General features: G+C 38.6%; 1 protein-coding gene across 2 annotated transcripts in view; it reads left to right on the plus strand.

The window, feature by feature from the left end:
- FHIT (fragile histidine triad diadenosine triphosphatase) overlaps positions 1 to 17,194 on the plus strand; it is a 1,508,464-nt gene that overhangs the window by 250,869 nt on the left and 1,240,401 nt on the right. Inside the window, exon 3 of one of the 2 annotated variants that reach the window (XM_045862036.3) lies at positions 12,668 to 12,737. The exons of the other annotated variant lie outside the window; for it this stretch is intronic. The gene's annotated coding sequence lies outside the window, so the exon portion shown is untranslated. The remainder of the gene's footprint in view (positions 1 to 12,667; positions 12,738 to 17,194) is intronic. 2 annotated transcript variants of the gene reach the window in all.

Consider the following 17,194-nt stretch of genomic DNA (forward strand, 5'->3'; position numbering starts at 1 on the left):
TTGACCCCAATGTTGAGAGGGGTATTCAAAGAAAGGAAGTTCACAGTCCAATTTTTCTCATGAAGATAGATGCTAAAATCCTAGCCAAAACATTAGTAAATCAAAGTCGGTGATATATATATAAAAGTTAATATATCACTACAAAGTTGGGTTCATTCCAGGAATGCAAGTTGATTATTTGAAAATCAATCAAAACAATTTACCACATTAATAGAGTAAAAGTGAAAAACCATATCATCATCTCAATAGATGAAGGGAAAAAAATGCCTTTGATAAAATTTAACACTCATTCATGATAAAAAATTCTTAACAAAATGTGAATGGAGCAGAACTTCCTTAATTAGATAAATGATATCTGCAAAAAAGCTACAGCAAACCTCATACTTAATTTTGAAATATTGACAGCTTTTTTGTTGATATTGTGAATAAGATAAGGGTATTGGTTATTTCCACTTTTATTCATTATTATATTGGATAGTTTTGCAAGTTCAATAATATAAGAAAAATAGAATATTTTCATAATCACGGGATAGGCAAGGATCTGCATTTTTAATAAGCCACAGAGGTGATTCTTATGAATGCTCATTTTGGGAAATCTCATAACTGGTTTGTCTAAAATGGGATTTGCTTCTTATCTTGAGGTGGCCACAGCCTAAAAGTAGGAAAGGTGTGAAGAGAATCTCATTTCTGCTCTCTAACAGGACTGCCATTGTTGACACATCAAATCGATCCAATTGGATGTGGATTTTGCCACTTCCCTTTAAAAATTGTTTCTGTTTACAAATACAGCATTCACCAGCTCTCTTAATATTTTTTTTTTTAAGATTTTATTTATTTTAACAGAGAGAGAGAGATAGCGAGAGAGGGAACACAAGCAGGGGGAGTGGGAGAGGGAGAAGCAGGCTTCCCGTGGAGCAGGGAGCCCGATGCGGGGCTCGATCCCAGGGCCCTGGGACCATGACCTGAGCCAAAGGCAGACGCTTAACAACTGAGCCATCCAGGCGCCCCTCTCTTAATATTTTCAGTCAGTCGAAACGAATAATCCCCCATGTACATTGTAGCATCTTACTTTTATTTACCTATAATTTGATTTAAAATGTTAATGTGAGGGACGCCTGGCTCGCTTGGTGGGTGGAGCAAGCAACTCTTGATCACAAGGTTGTGAGTTCAAGCCCCAGGTTAGGCAGAGTCTACTTAAAAAAATAAATAAATAAAATTTTTAATGTCAATGTGAGTTTAATATGTTGAGTTCTTTTTTGCATAGATGGGACTCAAATACGAATGACCCCTTTGTTAACTAACCATGGTTAGTGTGTAGCTGTATACCATGGACCAGTCAGATCATGGGCCTGGAAAAATGCACATAATGAAAGTCTAGTGTAATGCATTTAGTTTCTATGATAAATGTTTCCCTGGCATTACTAGTGACATTATTTTATTGATCTTGTTTTTCATATTTGCCCTTTTTTCTTCTATTTTTGTTACCAAAAAATTCCTGCTTCTAAAATTCAAACAGTACATAAGCATTATAAAGTAATAGACAAAGTGCCCTATACTTGCAACCCAAACCCATTCCTCAGAATTAACCACTGTAAATATTTTATCCTATACTTTTCATTTATGTACATGTCTATACTTTGCTATACTGTTTTTAAAGAGTTATCTTTTTTTTTTTTTAAGATTTATTTATTTATTTGACAGAGAGAGAGAGAGAGTGAGAGCAGGAACACAAGCAGGGGGAGTGGGAGTAGGAGAAGCAGGCTTCCTGCTGAGCAGGGAGCTCGATGTGGGGCTCCATCCCAGAACCCTGGGATCATGACCTGAGTCGAAGGCAGACACTTAACAACTGAGCCACCCAGGCGCCCCTAAAGAGTTATCTACTTGCTACCTAAATCTTTTAAAATGAAAGCATATGTATTGAGACCAAGTTTATCTTTTCTGTCAGATTTGATGAGTGATCAATATGCTAAACTCTTAGATATTTTTAATGCTTACTTTTTTTTTTTTTTTTACCATGTTCTATTTGTTTGTTTAAGAGATTAAGAGCACTTAGAGTAAGGAATGATAACAACTAATATAATGTAACAGTACTGTTCATTTTGTTCCCGGAGGAACATTCATACATATTCCTACAAATAAATTTGTTCTTCTCTTGAGTCATTGGCAGGAACAAGAAATGCACATACGGATACTGATGGAAAGTGGGTGAGGAGGAGTGAGCAACACAATTTACAACCTATTAGGCTAAGAGTAACAATAATGTAGTTTTACAAAAAGATACTACATATCTAAAACATAAATATATTTAAACTGTTTCTTTGGTAAACAATATAAAGTTGTTGCTTATAGCTAAATTCAGAGAGGATTAAGTTTGCCTCTTATGGCTGACTGGGCTGGGGGACTCCAGCAATCCCAAATCACGTTCTTGTATCCATTCATGTCCCCCTGCAATCTATTTTCCAAATGTAGCTTGAGGGAGATTTTCAAAATGCTAGTTTGATCATGCCACTGTGCCGGTGGGAACCATTTCCACCATTCAAAAAGCTAACATGCCCCCTGTCTTCCTCTCTTGAGTTTTTCCACATCATGCCTCCTTAGCCCTCTGAACTCCAACTACACTGCCCTTTCTTTCTCTTCCTCAAAATCACTGTCCTCCCTCCTGCCACAGGGCCTTTGCACATCTTGTTCCCTTGGCCTGTTAGATTTTGTTTCCTTCATCTCCATTGAGTTAGTTCTCTCTCCTCAGACTGCATCTTCAGTGTTTTCCCTTCTACAGAGTATTTTAGGACTCTTGTTATAGTCTTTTTGGCGTCTGCTACTAATCTGTGTTGCTGTAGTTCCTCACTGTCTCCCCAACAAGACCATCAGGTCTGTGAGTTCAGAAACCATCTTTGTTTATGGCCAGTTACCAGCTCAGCCTGTTGTTTGTTGAATGCATAGAAGAATGTATATAAATTTGTAAATTGAATAAGAGATGAATTATGGCAGCTGAGGATATTATTATCTGTTACTAATTATGTGAAATAACTTCAAAGGGAAGTCAAAGGCAGAAGTTCTTTTTTTTTTAAAGATTTTATTTATTCATTTGAGACATAGAGATACAGAGAGAGAGAGAGCATGAGCAGGGGGAGAGGCAGAGGGAGAGGGAGAGGGAGAAGAAGGCTCCCTGCTGAGCCAGGAGCCTGATGCAGGGTTCAGTCCCAGGACCCTGGGATCATGACCTGAGCCGAAGGCAGATGCTTAAGCATCTGAGCTACCCAGGTGCCCCTCAAGGGCAGAACTTTTTTTTTTTTTTAATTTTATTATGTTATGTTAATCTTAGTTTTTGATGTAGTGTTCCATGATTCATTGTTTGCATATAACAGCCAGTGCTCCATGCAATACATGCCCTCCTTAATACCATCACTGGGCCAACCCATCCCCCCACTGCCCTCCCCTCTAGAACCCTCAGTTTGTTTCTCAGTGTCCATAGTCTCTCATGGTTCATAATGGCAGAACTTCTGATGATTTCTCAAATGAGGGAACTGATACTCAGAGGGGTTAAGAAATTTGCGCATGGGAACGCCACTACTAAGCGACAGAGCTAGAATTTCAACTGATATTTGTCCAATAGCACTGTTCTTCCTAAGATCGGTTACATGTATAGAGCCTTTATGTAGACAATAAGCATGGCAAATATTGAGTACTCCATCCCCCTCCTGAAAATCCACAAGGACCATTATGAATATTAAAGACTGACAATTCCTGGAGTAAGGAGATATGTTTAATTTAATATAACCCAATATCCCTTTCATTTGGTAATACCCATGAACGGAATTCTCCTTGGCAAATGCTGTTCATTCGTTCCTACACCCATTTGTCCTTCAGTTTGCTTGATCTATCCATATGACACTGATTATAATCCCATTGCTAAATCATTCTTTCCAAAGAAGACATTTGCCAAATACTTCCATCTAGCTAGAACGAGAAGACAAGACTTACCCCTGTTCAAGATAAAACATTAAGTCTTTTGAAGTTAATTTGTCCTAACTTAGGGTCAAGTGTCTGGAGATGTGGACCTCACTTAACATTCTTTCTGCCACAGATACACTTATAGCTTTGAAATAATGCTCTGTTTGCCCCACATTATTTGGGCTACCAAATTGCACATAATGAAGCATCACCAGAGCTGGGATAGGAGTAAAAATTGGAACATTACATCTATTTTTCATGAGCAAAGGGAGACATTTAGTCAAACTCAGTCCAATTGCCAATGATAAAACATACCAGTGTCACCTTCAATAATTACTGAAGAACAAGACTTAACTATAAATAATACTACATCTATTTCGTTTTTAGGCTATTTCATTTAAAGATTAATTCCTGCTAAACAGTTCTCAGTACTAGGGAAATTTGCCAAGACTCATTTCTTTAGAATGGACATGCATATACTGTACTTCTCCAAATTTCTCATAAGTTTAAATATATGGATTTTATGTTCTTAGGTAGAAAATTTTACCATGCCCTATTCCTCTATACCAGGTATATTTATATCTATAGTAATATAGGTATATTGGGACAAGTCTATGCATATCTATATGCTGACAGAAGGTACCTTTAAGGATTTTTAGCCTAAATATGACTACATAATCCCCAAAGTCCTACAACTATGTGATTTTGAGTTTGTAATACTTCAACATGATATATGCACTTCTTGTTTGAGTAAAAGGTTTGTAGTATTTTTAGTGATAATCTTAAAGTTCATACAAAAGAATAGGGAGGAATTGAGTCTAAATTCAAATTTTTTTCTGAATTAACTGCTAAAAAATAGAAGCAAAATTTTCAATGCGTCTGATTATGTGTATTTAGTCAACAAACAGGCACTGGGGCATAAAGAAGGACTAGACATTATCCCTGCTTTCAAAGAACTCATGTCAGCTCCACATCAGAGACAAATAGCTAAGCACATACAGCACTGGGATTAGGGGCTACAGGAAGGAGGTGGTGAGAATGTTGCTGTGGGAACACCTGAGGGGGCACTGGTCTCACCCAAGATCAGGGAGTCAAACCACACCTCCCAGAGGAAGTGATGTCTAAGCTAAGGAGTTGAATTTAGAGTTGAGTCTGTGTCTAACTGTTCTGGAATGCTGAAGAAATTGAGACAGGAGCCCCTGTGTCACCCTTAGTTAATTGGAAAAAAGAATCTGCAATTGCTTGCTAGTGAGTAGTCTTTTTATGGAAGCATTTTTGGCTATGGTTAGAAAAGAAGAAGATGCTGCTGTCTTTTCCTGGCTTTCATTTGCTTTGTCTGATTTCCTTGTACTTTACTGCCTTTTTCTATGAACCACCTGGGCCATATAGAGCCGCCTGAGAATTCTCTCCACCCAGTGTAGCACCTGAGCTTGAGCAAGACATTTTTAGAAGTTCAGCTGAAGTGTGTTTTGCGTGTGAGAAGGTTTATGTGGGAGTAGTGTGTCATCCGAGCTCTGTTGGGGTCAATGTCTGACCTCTGACCCTTCTGCCGGCACTGTCTTTCCACCCGAGGGGCTGGCACCTACAGCCATGATTGCCTGGTGTGATCCTCTGAATCTGGAATACCCACAGTTCATTCTTTGTGGGACACGAACAGCAGAGGCCAGTGGCCTAATCTGGCCTACAGATATGTTTTTAAAATCAGGAAATTTCAGAAAAATCTGATTTCTGTCATTAACATAGCTAAACAGCAGAAGCACCATGATCTCTGTTTGTCATAGAACCTTTCCTTTCAGGTTCTTGTTTCACAGCTAGTCAACTTCCCGCTTTTAATTACCTGCTTGGCCCCCATCGGGGAATTGGTAACTCCTGATGTATAGTTGTGAATGATGAGACCAGCTCCGGACTGATCTTGACCATGGTTGGGCTAAGCAGATTTTTTTCCTCTGGTCATTTTGGGTGGTGCCCAGGACACTACTTAGTTTCCACTGAAGCTTCAAAGAGATACAGATATTTGGTCATGTCAGTGTCAAAGCAGAGAAAGCACATCTAAAAGTAGAGGCGGTAGGGCAGATCTTCCAGAAAGTAGAGACACGAGCCTTGTAGCCCGAGTGAGTGTGGTGATGTTGAATCTGAATGACGTCTTACTTCCCAGCTCTGGTTCCCTGAGGCCTGGGTATACTTCCTGTTCTGTGTGCTATGGGATACCTGGAATTCCTCATCCAGAATCCCATTTTACTCCAGCTCCTCAAATGGATCCTTGTTTTTTGTAACTAAATAAATCTTAATTCAGAAGCAACACGGTTTTTATGATATCTTGTTTGAATGGGAAAATGGTTTCCAGTAATTTGTCATGAATACTCTAGTTGGATTAGAACAAAGTCTTGTAATCATCAGGTTGGGTATTCTAATTGATTATTAGAAACCCGTGGACTATGTTGAATTAGCAGAACAAAATCTTGTCATCACTGCATAGCGTTTTGACCTTTAGAAACCTTGGATTCAAGCTTTCCTTAAGAAGTTGTATCTATTCTTGAGTTGACATATTGAGATTGTACTGTGAAGTGATTCTGAATTACCTAGAAAGTTGCCTGGCTTCTTAATCGTGATGGTTTTTTAAAGCCTATTATATGATATTTTATACTTATAAAACAATATGTTTGGAGCACAATAAACCAAACCCCCATGAACCCACCACCCAATTTAAGAACTGCAACGTTACCATTTACTTATGTGTTCCTTCCCTATCTCCTCTCCTGCCTTTCCATTCCAACAGTAACCACTGTACTGCAGGAATGAATGTACTTCATACATTTTCCACATACACTTCCTTCCTTTTCTCATAAAAAATAATTTTGTCACATTTGTATATATCCCTAAACAAGATATATTTTAGTTTTTGAGCATTATAAAAATGGCTTTATACCATATGTCTCTGCTTCCCAGCTTCTTCACATCATGGCACACGCTGAACTTGAAAATATTGTACAGTGCCTTGGGATAAATGCTATCTATGTCTCATCACAAGACTCCAGCTACTATTAATCCCCAGAACAGAGGGGGTCAGGATATTAGGACCTCTGTAACCTAGTCACTGAGGCACACTACTTGGAAAGCACTGCTGTATGTAGTGTTCTCTCCACTTGATTTTTTTCTTAGATCTATCTTAGATTTTTTCTTTCTTTAGATTTATGCACATTGCTTTTCACTGCTCTATAATAATCCTGTGTCAACACCCAAGAATTTCCATCTTATTCTGTTTAGACCCCCTCTTTACTTTTCACTTACACTACCGATAACACTAGCATACTGTGACTTATGGAAAACTGCTGAATTTGGTTTCATGTTTTTCTAGGATTCAGAGAGGTACTTTTAAATGTTGGTTTTAAAAATATGTTTTGTTTTAGATTGGGTCTTGAGTATAAGGCAGCAAGAGATAGAATTAATTGGATCATTATATATAAATACAGCCTTTTCTATTTAATCACGTGGTTATGACAAAACAGCAACATGTACCAGTGAATCCACCTTCAGATCAGTAGAAATTGACTTTAGGCAAGCAAACTAGGGAGTTCTGAATTATGAAGATTTCATAATGACATTAATGTTTTTAATAGTTGTTATATATTTGGATCTGAAATAACGGTATGATTATTTAGTTCAGCAAGGGCAAATATATTTCACTTCATGTTCTAAATCATTTTAGTTGGTAGTGTTCACCTGGAGTACTATGGGAAAAATGTTTTCAATCCATTTCAGGGTCTTTGGCTAAGAATTCAATTATTGATGTCTGCCCTAGGTTTGCATAATGGGAGTGAAGACATATGTGCTAGGTATTTGCATTCCCTAATCTTCCTGTTTGCTTCTCCTATGATTATCTTGAACCCATCTTGATCATGTGAATATGATTTAATATGTAGCTTACCCCTCTTAGAAAACCAAAGTCATAATTAAAAAAGTTAAAAAGCATCACATCACATAGTTGTGCCCTTTTCTCTGGTCATTTATTATGGTCTCTAATTACCTGCATTGTAGGATACTTTTCTCACAAGTATGCAAGATATTCCACTCCTTTAGTAAAGCGTATTTTATCATCATTATTGAGCCCCAAGCTGAAAAATAGATAAAATGTCCTTTAGTATTCTTAGTTTCAGAGTTTTGAACTTAGCTTTACATAGATAGATCTTGTCCACTGTAATTTAAAACAATTAGAGCTACGAAGCTTCTTTAGAGTTTCCAGATCCTATTAAATGTTATTTTTAAGATAACATCTTTTCTTGTCCTTCGTTTATGAATGTTTGATCAGGAAATGGTCATAAAAAGCTTCAAATCCCAATTGAATAATGCATTCTCAAAAGTAGCTGCCAAGTGTAAATACCACTGATATACATTCATGCATATGGTAGTATATAAATAACCAGGAAAGCATAGCAAAGGTCAATCAATTATGTATAGGTCAGAATGCTTTCCATCTGGATTGAGTCATTTTAGCAAATGACATCATGTGTCCTTTGGAGTTATTGTGAAATGTGGCTTGAGTCATTATAGATTGGCTTCTTCCCTGGGTTACCAGGATGGCAGTGGTAAGGCTCAATAAATAAGTGTATTGGACTTTGCAGGAGCATATTTGCATAATTGGGGTGTAGTGATGAAGGCTTCTTAATCTAGAGAAAACCTTTGGGCCCTATCCACCAATTTCTAGTTTTTTATCCTTCTTGGTTGTTTTTTTTTTTAAGGACTTGAAGACAAAAGAGTTGGAAATGAGCCAGATGCTCTTTATATAACTGCAGTGGATATCTTTCCATGAAATTGCCAGCAGGGAATCAATAGTAATAAATCTGGTACCCTTCTAATCTCTTTAAACTTCACCATTGCTCTTCTGGAATGGTGCTAGTTGGACCCTGTAAATTTGGTTTATAATTTATATTTGATCTGATGGGGAGTGGTCTCACCAGATTGCCAGACTCTAGAGTGACTGGCAGGTTGGGATGTTGTATGAGATGGAAGGGATGTTGGCATTTTCCAGTTGGCACAACAGGAACTGAATTTAGCTTATAGACCAAGTGATAAAAGTAGCTGCCAAGTCCAGTCATTTCTGATTAGTCAGGGCCTAAGGAGGTAAATGTTACTTGACAGAATTTAATGTGTGATTTTTTCCTCCCTTCAGGATATTTTGAAAATGTTAAAAAGTTGTTGTTGTTGTTGTTTAAAATAGGATGACTTACATAAGAAGGACTTAGAGTCAAAATTCATGTCATGTTTTATAGGCATTTATAGTTGGAATCTAAGTTTGGTTCTGAGATCTTAGAAGGAAGAAGGCTTGGGCATCTTTAGGAATGATGAAAGGAAACGGTCCTTGTCTTTAGGGAGCTTATAGTCTAGGGGGAAGACAGACATGCAAACACATTACCACAGTATAAAATAATAGCTCTAATAAGATATATGTGTAAATCCAGGCAGGACTGATATTTCTGTCACTTATTTATATTATATTATCCTTTACTTACTTATTTGGACCCTAAATGGCTGAGAAACATGCCTATACTTATTCTTATTATCAGGGTACTTTGAAAGTGAACTTGCAGTTTTCAAGATGGCTACCCTGTGTTTTGGTTATCCAGAGGTAATGTGGCTTCCTTCTCTTGGAATGGTACTTACTGTTCTGTATACAACCCAAAGCCTTAACTTCTAGTAAAACTCCACAGATTCCTAGGGACTATTTTTGATCACATCTACATGGTCACCAAAACAAATGGGGAAAAGATGAATATAAAGTTCAAGTTGCAGTTGTTTCTTGTGGTAACTAACAGCTGATTTGCAAGGTTTTATCTTCTTCCCCCACTATTATCTTTGAGATTGTAATCTGTGGTCACAGATTGATCAGCTAGTTCAGGGTGGTATAAATCAGTCACACAAAAAGGGGCCTATTTGACCACCTGGCATACTTCTGCTTATATCTCATTTTATAAAATCACTTCTAGTTGTAAGGGGTCCTGGAGAGAGGGGGTTATTAACAGAGACTGGGTTGACCAACTGATGACTGCCAAACTTTATTATCCAAAAATAACCATTGTCAATACTCTACCTACTGTGTTTGCAATGTTTTCCTTCTTAATAATACTATGAATCTTTTTTCATGTTATTAAATATTCTACCACATAATTTTTAATGTCTGCATAATATTCCTCTTTATGGCTATACCATATTTAATTTGAACAATCTTCTTTTGTTTGAAATTTAGAATTGCCAGTTTTTGCTATTATAAATAGTACAGTGGTAAACATCCTTGTAGTTACATCTTTTTCAGAACTCTTTTGACCTTTTTTCTTTCATTTTGATTCTCTCTTTAAAAAAATCAGCAAATTACAATGATGTAAGTAAATATTTAGTTACTCTCTTTACACAGAGTCTGGGGAGAGTAATTTTTTTTTGAGAGAGAGTGAGAGAGCATGCATACATGCACATGAGCAGTAGGGGAGGGGGAGAGTGAAAGGGAGAGAGAGAATTTCAAGCAGGCTCCTCACCCAGTGTGGAGCCTGATCTCACGACCCTGAGATCATGACCTGAGCTGGAAACCAAGAGTCTGATGCTCAACTGACTGAGCTACCCAGGCACCCCGAGGAATTCTTTAATAACTCAGATAACTTAGATTATTCTACAGGATGCAAAATATCTTATTGATTTGGCAAAATCAGAGAAGCAATTGGTAAATACAGAGAGAGGAAAGGGAGGAAGGAAGTGACCAATTTTCTGATGGAATCAACTGAGTTGGTTCAGTTAAAATGGCTTTAATGAGTTTTACAGGTCTGATTAAGGGCATCTGGCAGTGGATTAATTTTCAGAATCCCTTCTGCCTGAAAATATATTTTCATCTGACATTGTGTTTCTTTTTGTACAAAGGTTGTCAAATGAGAATGTGACGGTAGCTCATCTCACAACTCACCTGCCAGAATGTATTGTAGGCATGTTGAGGTTGAAAGCCTGGCATCCACACCAGCTAAAAGCAGACACTAGAGAAATTTGGCTTCCAGAAGAGTAAAATTGGAAATGCTGACACTATCCACCACCACCCCCAACCCCGTCATTGCTGTGGTCTTTGGGAGGGGATTAATGGTGCTTTTCCTTGTTTGAGAACTAAAAAGGGATCAGCAAAACCAAGCATAGGGCAGAGAGTTCTGGTTCTTGCTGAGTACATTACCTCTTAGAACGGGGTTTTAAATGTCAATGCTTTTTCTAATGTATGTGAGGAATCCTAATTGAGAAACTGGCCCATATGCTTAGACTATATCCAACTCTGTTTCTTTTTTTAATGCTGCAAAATAAGGTTAATTTTTATGGTGAATATTTTATGGCCCGCTTTCTGTTATGTGCCAGACAAATTGAAGGCAATGCAAACTGATGGGTGGTGAAGATAAAAGAGCAGTGTTGACCTTTTGGTAAATCATTCATCAGACTGCTTCATCTGTAAGTGGTTTTCCAGTTGCACCTCATATTTGCTAATCACTGTGTTTGACTCTCAGTTCTACAGGGGCTGGTTGTCTTGTGGATTACCTTTTCTTCCCCCACCCCGTCTAACCCCCCCTCCCTTTTTTTTAAACTTTGGTTATTAGTATTATAGCTATTTCATTACCTGTTAGTTCCTCCACCAGAGGGGGCTTGTGGGTAGAGAAACACTGGGAATTAATAATTCAGTCTCTTTTTGTCTCTCTTCTCTGTGTCTCTTAAGGTTTCTCCTCAGAAGCTGAGATGTGCTTTAAGCATTCCATTCACTTACTCTCCTTTGAGTTTTCTTGTTCCCAATGAAACTGAGTTACAAAACAACTGTCTTTGACAGTGACCACAGAATAGAAGAGTGAACTAACTGGTGTTAATGGTTTAGCACCAGTATAATTTTTGGCTTCTATGTTGATCAAAGTCCCATTGGGGAAACCAAAAGTGAGAGCAAGAATAGTCTCTTAGTTTAACCCTGGTCAAATACTAGAAACTATGGAATTTATTATGGTGAAAACATAAATCTATATCCTGGACCCAAAGTGGATCCAAGGCTGGGCATCTCATAGAATCAACTTCACCAATGTTGTGGGCCTCTGTGGTTCTTCATTTCTTGATACTTCTGCTTGATTCTGGCCAATCCCTAGAGTTCAGCAGTGTGGTTAATACAGAAGACCCTTTGGGGTGCCAGGGTGGCTCAGTCGATTGAGGGTCTGCCTTCGGCTCAGGTCATGATCCTGGGGTCCTGGGATCAAGCCCCATGTGGGGCTCACTGCTCAGTGAGGAGTCTGCTTCTCCCTCTGCCTGCCACTCCCCCTGCTTGTGCTCTCTCTCTCTCTGTCAAATCAATCAATCAATCTAGGAAAAAAATTACAGAAGACCCTTTAAGTCTGAATTAGCCTACAAGATATGAAGGACAACATGGACACGCTTGGCATCTGATCTAGGTCAGAACACTTAGGGAAAAGATTCTGCCTTAGGACTGAAAGAAATTGACCTTTGTCTACTAGGGAGTCCAGCCATTTATAGTGCTATGCTGATTAACCCCACAGAAGTTGTTTCTTAATTATGTATTTTAAGGTTTTTGAACCAGGGATTGTGTCCCGTCTCTAGGGACTGCTAGTATTTTGATATTTTGATTGCAATTAAATGGAAATTGGAAACACTGAGAGACAGAAACTAATCAGACGTGTTTCACTGTTCCTTTATTCCCAATCAAATGCAGTGTTGAGAAATATCCAGATACTACCTGCACTCTTCCTGTCTCCTGCTTGAACCTGAGATTCTTCCACTGGGTGAGTGGTCCTGGGCCCAGATTGGCATTACCCATTTGGTTGCTGAGGGCAGTTTGACAGAGTTTTTGCTGGTACGTTTGCTGCTGAGTCTTTAAGGGCATGACCATAACACCTTTCTGGAAGTCTGTGTGTGTGGTGGGGTAGATGTGGGAGTGCATGACCCTTTTTTATTATTTTGTTAAAACACTAATTATAGTTTTATGGCTGCAGCCAATCATAATACTTTTACCTTTTTTTGGATAACAAAGAACATACTTCTTTCTATTCTCTTGTAAAAACACACAAAAGCAAGAAACATGATTTCTAAAAAGCAGTTTCTTTTAACAGGGAAATCTCAGAAGTTACATTTTTTTTCTCCTTTTGTTAGAGATAGAAAGCCAGCCTTTGGGGAAAGGACACTTAGGTCCCAGAGAAACAGGCAATAGTGATAGTCTATTAATACCAGATCGTTCTTATGAGAAGGAATAATTTTTACATGGTGGTGACATTTTAGGCTTTAAAAGGAGATTTTCTGTAGTGTTTTCCATAACAGTATGGCCCAGAAGTTAGTCTGGGAGGAGGCAAATGAACTAAAATGAATTTTTGGAATCTTGCTTATTGAAAATGCTGATGCTGTCAAGTGTGACTTATCTCACCATCCTGCTCCAAACCCACAGACTTCACTAGACTCACATCTACCCTTGCCCCTTTTCCTTAAGACTCAGAGACCAAGAAGAATTTCCTGCATCTTTAAACTCATCTGTGAATGTTCCCTTCACCTTTTACTCTTTTCCACTATCCAATATGGTAACCACTGGCCACGTGTGGCTATTTACATTCAAATTAATTTAAATTAAACAAAATTAAAAAAAATTATTTCCTTAGTCCCGCTAGCCTCTTTTCAAGGGCTTGATAGGCACCTGTGGCTATTGGCTATCTTATTGAAGAGCATGGCTCTAGAACATTTCCATCATCACAAGCAATTCTGTTGGGATAGTCCTGCTCGGATCGTCTTGAACATCCTCCTAAGGATATTGCTTCCCTGTCACCCTCTCAGGTGGTCACTGTTTATTCTCAGTGTCTGGAGTGGAGTTGGTGTCATTCTTCATCCTCATCACCACTTCTAGACAGCTTCTTTTCTCTTCATGCACAGAAGCACTTTGAAAGCAGGTGCTGTTGGACTATACCCTACTGCCTACTCTTCTGAATGTATTGAAAATTTTACCCCCAGCTCACTCACTGTCTTTATGCCCATCCCCATCCTGCCATCATTGTTGGTAAAAAATATCCACATGGAAGACTCATCTCTGACCTCTCGTTTCCTTGAGTTTCTCACTGGCAAATGTCTCCTCTACCTATTGGTCATACTCCAGACCAATGGTTCTCAACTTAGGAAGCTCCCCTCTCCTAGAGGGAATTTGCAAATGTAAGGAATGCTACAGGCCTTCAGAAGGTAGGAATTAAGGATGCTCCCTGTCATTCAGTACCCAAGAGAGTTCTACAAAATAAAGAATTGTTGCATCCCAAATGTCATAGAGTCCTTGTTAAGAAACATTTTGCTGGGGCGCCTGGGTGGCTCAATCGGTTAAGTGTCTGCCTTCAGCTCAGGTCATGATCCCAGGGTCCTGGGATGGAGTCCCACATCGAGCTCCCTGCCAAGCAGGGAGTCTGCTTCTCTCTCTGTCTGCCACTCACCCCTGCTTGTTCTCTGTCTCTCTCTCTCCCTGTCCAATAAATAAATAAATAATATCTTTAAAAAAGAAAGAAAGAAACATTGTGCTGACCTTCAAAATGCATTTCAAAGCATCTCCCTGACCACCACCTCCTGTCTTTCCAAGGACGTCATCTCATGTGACACCAACATTCCTACTTCAATAGGAGTTCTTTGACTCCTTGGGGCCTCCAGTCTACGGACCCACTGTTACTCTGCGCTAATCATTATTCCTCTCATGCCCTCACTTCCCTCCTCACCAAGTTTAGGTGCTGTCTTCTCTATCATCCTCATCTGGCATAACTCTTGACTCTCACTGAGCTTTCTGTTTGCTTTGGGTCTGAGTGCAGAGAAGAACACTAAGTTTTATGGACTTACCTTAAATTTATGTTCTCTAATTTCAAGTAGATCCTCTGCTCCACTTGGCAATTCTACCGTATTTATTTAGTACTCCTACTCTCTGAGACAGCTCTTTTACACCTTCACCTATGCCTCAAACCTCCAACTCCCATCCCCAATTCTCCCACTCAGCTGATGCCCTCACTTCATATTTCATTGGTGAAATAGAAACAATCAGAGCAAACCACCTCCGCTCCTCCAGCAAATTTGCATTCCTACCTGTTTGCAAATCCTGGTAAAGGTTTTTTTTCATTTGCATTCCTTTCGTACTCTGAGCCATATGATGATTCAAGTCTCTCACTGCTTTTCTCTATTTGAAAGATTGGGAAACCTTCTTTTGTACAGTGTCCCATAACATCATTTGGCTTTCACTTGATATAAACACATCATTTACATATTAATTCTGCCTTTGTTCTTTTCTCATTAGTCCATAACAATTAAAATAGACCATTACTCTGCCACACTATGAGTTTTTATGATGTCATATCGAAGTCTCCATTAATTAAATAACTTCATAAATTAAAGCCTTATTTGGTGACAATATCTTTCAGTTGCAAATCGTCTCCACTAAAGAGCACAATGGCAGACTTGGGACAATTTTAGCATTAGGACATACCAGCCTAACAGCCAGATGTGCTTACTGACACATTGAAAGTTAAAAGCTGTCACTTTAGGTGATTGTTTGGTGCCAATGACACTGAGAGCAGAAAAGAGTGGATGGGGGGGGGAGAAAAGGACACACTCAGGCACTGCCATTGGAAAGCACAGCTCAATTATCAGGTTGTCATTTAGATTCTTTAGATTGTTCATTAGATTGAACCACAAATTAAAATAAAAATTCTCCCAGGATGTTTGGAGCTATGAGACTGTGTCATTGGATTTCAGTTTGAGAGGCACTGACCTGCAGGGTAAAGTTCAAATTTCTTACCTGAAAATACAAGGCCCTCATTTAACTGGAGGGTGAATTTGAGTGGAGCGGGAGTAAGATGAAGGCAGTGAGAAAGAAGTTATTAATGTGGTTGTCGTGGGAAGAGATGAAGAGAGCTGGAGTGGGGAAGCGGTGCAGGAAAGGGAGAGACAGAATAAGAGCGGGATCAGATAGAAATGAAAAACATAGTGGGGTAATGGGGAAGAGGGAAGAACAGAGCATCAGAGGTAGATGACAGATAGATTCTTTTATATTCATGTTATAGGTAAGGAAATACAATAGTGGACTGGACATCTTGATTTGGGATTTTATGTGTAGGTGTTATTTTATAAGGATTTATTACCTTCCAGCTTTAAGAGAATTTAGTTTGCTGATGTGTCTAAATGACTTATCAAGAATAACGAAATTATGAGCATAAGCTAGATACAGCAGTGCTTGCTGTGGTATGCAGTACTTGATACATTTAGATAATCCCTAATTCTGGGGAAATTGTAGATCAATTTGATGGTTGAAATAAGGCCCAACATATCAGTAATCATAATACAAAAATGATTAATTTTAGCTGTCAGTAGACGAAGATTTTTAAGTTGGATGGGGAAGGGAAAACAGGTCTCTTTACTCTTTATAAACTATTTACAAGGTACATCCCTATTAGGGATAGGAAGATTGAAAGAAAATAGATGGAAATTGATATAATAATATTCCATGCAAATACCTTTCAAAAGAAAGCTGGTGGATGCTGTATTAATATTAGACAAAATGTGCTTTTTAAAATTATTATTATGTTACGTTAATCACTATACCTTACATCATTAGTTTTTGATGTAGTGTTCCATGCTTCATTGTTTGCATATAACACCCAGTGCTCCATGCAGAGCATGCCCTCTTTAATACCCATCACCAGGTTAACCCATCCCCCCACCCACCTCCCCTCTAGAACCCTCAGTTTATTTTTCAGAGTCCATAGTCTCTCATGGTTCGTCTCCCCCTCCAATTCCCCCCCTTCATTCTTCCCTTCCTGCTATCTTCTTCTTCTTCTTTTTTTTTTTGAACATATAATACATTGTTTCAGAGGTACAGATCTGTGATTCAACAATCCTACACAATTCACAGCGCTCACCATAGCACATACCCTCCCCTATGTCTATCACCCAGCCACCCCATCCCTCCCACCCCCCTCAACTCCAGCAACCCTCAGTTTGTTTCCTGAGATTAAGAATTCCTCATATCAGTGAGGTCATATGATACATGTCTTTCTGTGATTGACTTATTTCGCTCAGCATAACAAAATGTGCTTTAAAACAAAAAGCATTATTATGGTTAGAGAGAGTTATTATTTAATGATAAAAGAACAATTTACTAGGAAGATATATTAATCTTGAACCTACACTACTGAGCAGCATCATTTCAAAAATATATAAAATAAAAATCAACAGAATC

The sequence above is a fragment of the Mirounga angustirostris genome, unplaced genomic scaffold (genome assembly GCF_029215605.1).
Source record: "Mirounga angustirostris isolate CCGP_5_RB_7025 unplaced genomic scaffold, mMirAng1.0.hap1 SCAF_1, whole genome shotgun sequence".
Taxonomy (NCBI): domain Eukaryota; kingdom Metazoa; phylum Chordata; class Mammalia; order Carnivora; family Phocidae; genus Mirounga; species Mirounga angustirostris.